Source organism: Montipora foliosa, chromosome 4 (genome assembly GCF_036669935.1).
Source record: "Montipora foliosa isolate CH-2021 chromosome 4, ASM3666993v2, whole genome shotgun sequence".
Classification (NCBI taxonomy): Eukaryota; Metazoa; Cnidaria; class Anthozoa; order Scleractinia; family Acroporidae; genus Montipora; species Montipora foliosa.
Window position 1 is genome coordinate 44729346 of NC_090872.1, and position 7500 is coordinate 44736845.

A 7500-nucleotide genomic window follows, 5' to 3' on the forward strand; every position below is an offset into this window, starting at 1 on the left:
ATTCACTTAAAAGTACTTCGTAAATATAATTAATTTTTATCATGTGCGAAACCTTCAAATGGACTAAGCTTCTGGTGGTTGAATCACCGAAGAATGTTCTACAGATTCCTGTAAAAATTTCTTTGGGCAAATGATTGTGAGCGACGCGAGAGCTTTTCAAAGTACGTTAAAAATGCAAATATTTGCCCTTCGTCGTCAAGTATCAATTGACGGGTTAGACGTAAATCTTAGCATGCGCCACATGACTTGACCCATATTAAGTTGAAATAGACACAGAGATGATAATTTCGAAATTTTCTAACCTTATTGGCAGTAAGAGACAGGTCCATAGGCCGATTTAACGAGTTTCTTTCATTTAGCCGGCAAAGTTTGCTTCTGTTTAGACAACGTCTAATGCACATCGCCAACTGTCAACTCAATCAGTGGTCGAAAATCATGAATCTGTGATCTTCTTTCGCGGCATATAATCATCGCTGCATCTACCTAAGTCAACAGCTGCAAAGCAATTCGTGGATAGTTGTTTGCGTTGTACGTACTACACCAAGTTGACCACAATATTACATTTGATTGCGACCTTTTACCTTTGCTCCCAAGAGTGTCGGCGCCCGCAGCACAATCTTGCAGCGTTCGTTATTTGGTCGTCAGGCAATGCTATCATTTTAGTAGGTAGCTACACCGGTAGGGGTATATAGTAATAATAATAATAAAAAAATTTAAAACAAATATAAACATTTGATTTCGATATATTCGTATTTTGCTTTCCATATTTTGTATTGGGCACTCTAACAATGCGACGCGCCTACCGTGGCCACCCAACAAACATTTTTTTCAAGTTAGCCAATCAGTGTGAGCGGATTTGATTGACAGACAAGCCTCCATTTGGTTCTCGCGCGTTGAAACTTTCTATGGAGGTGTGTCTGTCAATCAAATTCGCGTATCTTGATCAGTAGCTAACTTGTAAAAATGTTTGTTGGGTGGCCATGGTATGGCGCGTCGCACTGTAAAATAAGTGAAACAATTTGTTGAATGTTCATCCATTTTTAGTCTGGGCTAGCGTGCAGTTCTTTGATTGGCTACGCTACTATCTATTCTGTGATAGATAGTATTTAGTGTAGCAGCTAATAAAATTAATGACAGCCGCCTCTTGGCGTTCTCAAAGTGTCTGTGAAGAGGATTTAGATAAAGTTTTCAACCACTAGTTGATTTATGCTAAAAGGGAATGAGACGAAGACCCCCGAAACCCGCCCCGAAAGAGCTCTAACTCGGGCCCCGGCCACAGTAAAGCTTAAGCGTTTTTATCTCGAAGAAAACGAAGCAAAATATTTTCGCCCACACTAACGTTTAATTTTCCCATTGGTTTCATCTGTCCAAACTAAAACGTTGGAAAACGATAAGAACGAGTTGGACCTAGGATTGTGCATATGTGAAATAAATGTTCAGTTAATACCAGTACATTCACCAAGAAGTCCCACCACGCGTTACCTCTTCCCGGTCTAGTTCAATGTCTCCTTTGTCTTTCGTATGGCTTTCCTTCTCTATCTCTATATCTCCTCGTGCCATACGGCACATAAGGCTTTGACATTCTCTTTCCATCCACTTCGGTTTGCTGCTAAAGCTCTGACAGTCGTCCATGATTGCCACCCAGCTACTCGTCTTTCGTCTTCAACCATTCTCCTCCATGTTGTTTTTGGTCGACCTGGTCTCCTCCTCCCCTCTGGCCTCCACTCCAATGCTGTAACACAGTGCTCCTCTCTGTTCTTCCTCAATATATGCCTGATCCAATTCCATCTTCGGCGTCTGATCTTATCACTCGTTCTGTTCACTCCTGTGGTCTCCTGGATTTGTTGGTGCGAGATGGTCCGTGGCCATCTTATTCTCAGTATGCGTTTCATGCATTTGTATTGGAAAGAGTCCAGCTTCTTTGCTTCTGTTTTCGTGAGTTTCCAAGCTTCACAGCCATACATCAAAACTGTTCTGACAATTGTTTTGAACAATTGAACTTTCGTCTTCCTGCTAATTTCCTTACAGTCCCAAATTCTTCGCAACCTTGTAGACAGTTTGTCTGGCTTTACTTAGTCTCTGTTGTATGTCTTTGGTCGCCACGCCTTCTTTATCCAGCAGTGCACCTAGGTACTAGGTTTCCTTCATCAGCTCTGAATTGTTATGGCGGAATCTCACAAAACGCTTCAGGCATTAATTTGTGACATTTTGTTTCCGTGCGGAGATCGGGTGACTTCGAACGCGTAAGAAAAACTGCAAATTGGGGAGAGGCTTGTGAAGATTTGTCAGTTTTAAAAAAATGTCTGTTGTCGAGCGCACGCAAGATGATGCGTTTGGTACCGGGGTTGGGTAACGGTATGATTACCGGTATGTTGCGAAAAGCAATATGCCACGTCAGTATTCTAACATGGCCCCAAGGCTTTCAGGACAAACATCCATATTTGGTGTTGTCTTCTTTGTATCCAGTCTCTTTCGGGAATTTAGAGACAAAAGAAACTTTAAAAAGTTACAAAATAATTATCCCTAAAGCCTCAGAGCAAGTAAGAATATTGATATATCGAACGTGGCCTATTTGAGTAAAACAAAAACTTTGCAAAAGACGCACAAAAGTCTCCGACTGTCGCGAGAGTATTCGAAAACAAATTCTGCGAAGTTGAAAAAAAGACTAACGACTTCTTTTTGTGTTTGCACTGTTTGGTTTTGTGGAAGCTGCTTTTGCACAGCGCGGAAAGACCTAGGAACGAGTTTAAGCCGAAAGTGTTACGCAATGTAGGTAGCGGGTCGCGTAAGAGATGACAACAGGAGACAACTCAGAAGACAAAGGGAAAATAGTCATTCTTTATATTCTTTTATTTACTCTCTTCCCACTCAACAAGATTTTGTGCTCAAAATGGTTACGTATATATCAGGATAGAAATTGCCCTACCCCTACCCTCTAGGCTGGGATGACAGCATTGCGTGACAAACAAATGACGAACCGCTGCAAAGTATTCAAGGTCAAGCAGCAATCGTTCAGACGTGGTAGTATTTTGGCGCTGTGCGAAGTAAGCAACTATCCACAAATGACTCAGCTGTTGCTGAGTTAGATGCAGTGGCGATCAGATGCGCCGAAATATGGTATTTGACCATTAAATACGATGACAGTTGGCGATGTAGATCAGACATTCTGTAAACAGAAGGAAACTGTACTGCTATATATGTGCCGAATGGCAGGAAAAACACGTTAAATCGGCTTTTGGATCTGCCTTATGCAGCAAATAAGGTTAGAACATTTCGAAATTATCATCTCTGTGTCTATTTCAACTTAATATGGGTCAAGTCATGTGGCGCATGCTAAAATATATGGGTAACCAGTCAATTGATATTTGACGACGGAAGGGCAAATATTTGCATTTTTAACGTACTTTGAAAAGCTCTCGCGTCGCTCACAATCATTTGCCCAAAGAAATTTTTACAGGAATCTGTAGACCATTCTTTGGTGATCCAACCAGCAGAAGCTTAGTCCATTTGAAGGTTTCGCACATGATGAAAATTAACTATATTTACGTAGTACTTTTAAGTGAATGAAATACATGTCTTCGAAATTTAATTATTTTCCACCCAAAACGACAGCACAACATTCACTAAAATCGACCAAGCACACATTTAAACATTGCACAAAACATTTGAGTGTTGTAAAGACGGAAGAATAATGTTGTTTTGCATGCGAGACTCTCAAAGTTGTTTAATAAAATGGTGCGTGACATGGCGATTTTAACGGAATTTGGTAATTTGCATATTTCTCTCAAATAAAAGGATATTTTGCCGAAAAAACTGTCCAGCAGTTATTGTCATGCCCTAGCCTATCTACCATGAAAATATGAGCCAAATCGAATTTTCGACCCTTGCCGCGAAATTAAGAATTTGTCTGATTTTACAGGCAGCCACTCTTAAAGTGCTGAAGGTTCACTAGTTGCAGCTGTGGAGCATGACCCTCCAATGACTCACTATGTGCACACTTATTTTGAATGAGTTGAGCTGGATAGTGTGTCTCCGGCACTCAAAAGAAATGTAGGAGTTTGATTACTGTCAAAATTGCTGGGAAGAATGTTCAGATCAAGGCAGATACTGGTGCAGAAGCTACAGTCATTCCCTATGAGCTGTACAAGGAGATCACAAACAAACCTCTTCAGAAAATTCGGCAACCTTTGAAGGGGTGGCTTGCAACTAAACCCATCCATCCAAAGGGCTCTTTGAGGCTTCCAACTCATTATGGGAGTCGTCAACGTAACCTGTTGTATCTTGTTGTTGATGGAAATTTTACACCATTGCTGGGTTGTGATGCTTGTTTAGACTAAGAAGTCCTTGAGTTTATGAACGTTGAACTGATAACTACTCCAGAGTCAAAACAACCAGAGCAAGAACTGCCAAGTTTCTTTAAAACCGATCCTTGTTTTTTAGGAGTTGACCCGTCAGTTCCTCCAGTGGTACATCCTCCCAGAAAAATTCCAATTGCACTTCTTGAACCAGCACAAGAGAAGCTCACGGAGATGGAAGAAGATGGAATTATTGTAAAAGAAGAGGAACACACCCCTTGGGTTTCATCTATGCTAGTGATTGACAAACGGAAAGTGAAAGAAAAGAACACTCCACCCTCGAAGAATGATTTTCGAATCTGTATTGACCAAAGTGACCTAAAGAAAGCTCTTAAGAGGCCACACTATCAAATGGTTACTGTAGAGGAGGTTGCCAACCGATTATCGGGTGCGAAGAGTTTTATGCATCCTGGATGCTTGCAGTGGATACTGGCAGCTCCTGGTGGATGATGAAAGCTCAGAGCTCTTAACATTTAATACCCCATGGGGACGATACCGATTTACAAGGCTCCCTTTTGGCATCTCTTCTGCCCCTGAAATCTACCAAAGAGAGATGGACAAACTCTTTGAAGGGGTTCCTGTGGAGATCATAGTGGATAATTTCTTGATACATGGTAAAGATGAAATCGACACTGATCAGAAATTGAGGAGAGTACTGGCTAGAAGCAGAAAAGTAGGATTGAAGTTCAATCCAAAGAAAGTGAAACTTCGTGTTCCTGAAGTAAGCTATGTGTTCTCGGCCGAAGAATTGAAACCTCACCCTGATAAAATCTGCCCCATCCTTCTGACAAAGAAGGTGTACTTCGAATACTACGAACTGTCAATTACCAAAACAAGTTCATTAGACACAAAGCCGATCTACAAGAGCCAATTTCACAGCCTACCCAAAAAGATGTAGCATATGTGTGGGAGAAACCACAGCAAGAGGCTTTTGATAAGCTCAAGTCTGTCATCACTAGTGCACCAGTGTTAGCATCCTTTAATAACAGCAAAGAGACGGTGCTAAGTGTTGATGCCAGCAGCACAGACCTTTGTGCAGTGATCATGCAGGAGGGCAAACCAGTTGCCTTCGATCGAAGATATTGACTCCCTCAGAGAAGATGTATGCGAATATTGAAAGAGAGCTGTTGGCGATTGCATGGGGAGCGCAAAAGTTTCACACATGTGTATGGGTGCAGAGTTTTTGTTGAGACAGACCACAAACCATTGGAGTCAATCTTTCGGAAACCACTGAATGAGGCCCCTCCCAGGCTACAGAGGATGTTGCTAACAAACTCACCAAGTATGACCTTGTGGTGCGTTATGTTCCCGGAAAACAGCAGGTCATTTGAGACTGCCTTAGCAGAGCACCTCTACGTAAAACTAAACCATTCAGTGAACCCGAAGATGTCATAGGAATTAATCTTGTTGAGGAACTTGGACTAGAAAGTAGTACCCTGAAGAGATTCAAGAACAGCTCAAGTACTGATGAGACATCCAGAGTGGTTATGGAATACGTTTTGAAAGGATGGCCCTCTGAGAAGAACAAGTTGATGAGCTTGCCCGGGAATATTGGAATTTCAGAGAAGAACTGAGTGTTGAGGATGGCATGTTGTTTAAATCAGACAGAATTGTACTGCCAAGACCATTGAGAGCTGAAGTGTTAGATGAAATTCATGGCGCTTACATGGGAAAGAGCAAGAGCCTTTCCTTTGGAAGGGATTACGTTTTCTAACCTTCTGACTTAAATAAAGTTCCTTTCCTTTCCTTTTTCCTTTCCATTCCTGCACAAATCAAAGACAAATTCAGTTCCTGTGCCGTGTGTAATGCATTCCACAACCAACAACAGAAAGAGACATTACATCCTCCTGACATTCCAAGATTACCTTGGACTGACCTGTTTGAATTTGGTGGCCAAACGTACCTGTTAGTTACTGACTTCTATTCAAAGTACTTAGAAATAGAACTGCTTCACCAGAACACTGCCACTTGTGTTATCACCAATTTGAAGAAAATATTTGTCAGTGACAACGGACCGCAGTATAGCAACACCAGACTTTTGTTAAGCAGAAACCATGAGTTCAAGAAAATCGCTGATGAGTGAGGATTTTCCCGTACAACCAGCTCACCAGAGTATCCTCAATCAAATGGCGCAGCAGAAAGAGCAGTACAGACCGTAAAACGCATCCTTAAGAAGGCTGCTGCAGAGAACAAAGACCCATTTGAGGGACTGCTAAAGTATCGCAACACCCCATTCGAAGATATTGGTGTGACATCATCGACAGCATAATGCCAAGTCTAATTATGACAAGCAGAGTAGAGATTTGCCTCCACTGGTTAGGGACAGGGTGTGGTTTCGTCCAAATGGTGAGAAGGAATTGCGCAAAGCAGAAGTAATGCCAAGATCATACATGCTGGAAGATGAATATGGACGTGCTCACAGGAGAAACAGAAGACAGATATTCTCCCATGACACAAAGGACAGGGGCTTCCCATGAGTACACAACCTCATGACTCTCCTGCGAGTACAAGACAGGCACCTGTACTTGAGAAGCCAGCGCCAAGTCCAGTGACACTGGAGAGACAGACAGAAACAATTGCACACACTCCTATTACAACCAGATCATGATCTAGTGTTTGCAGTCAGGAAACAGAAAAAACAGAAGATAGAATATAGAAGCATAAAAGATTTGGATGAAAATGAACATCTGGAGGAACTAAGGACGGTCCCTTGGGACTCGGCGTATATATTTGAAGATGTTGGTGACCTATGGGATCACTGGGCAAAGCTTTATTGCCAGGTGTTGGATAAACACGCTCCTCTAAAGAAAAAGCGGATTAGAGGTGACCCGCTACCATGGATTACTCCCGAATTACAACGTGAAATTTTTTGGCGAAATCGTTTATTTAAGAAACACGCTAAAAATTCGCCTGATTCTTCTTGGGAAAAATACCGTAAACAGAGAAACAAAGTAACTACATTAAAAAGGAAAGGGATGAAGTCGTTTTGTGTTGATGCCTCCTGGAATAAAAACCATCACGGAGAATTCTGAAAGAAAATGAGACTGCTTCTACCTAGTACGGTTAAGATGCAGTCCAAGATTGTTTTGCTGGAAAACGAGCAATTGATTACGGATCCCAAGTGTGTTGCTGAGACACTTAATGA

At 41.8% G+C, this 7500-nt stretch overlaps 1 pseudogene; it reads left to right on the top strand.

The window, feature by feature from the left end:
* LOC138001416 (uncharacterized) overlaps positions 1-4805 on the top strand; it is a 5865-nt pseudogene extending 1060 nt beyond the window's left edge.
* Positions 4806-7500: the final 2695 nt, after the last annotated feature.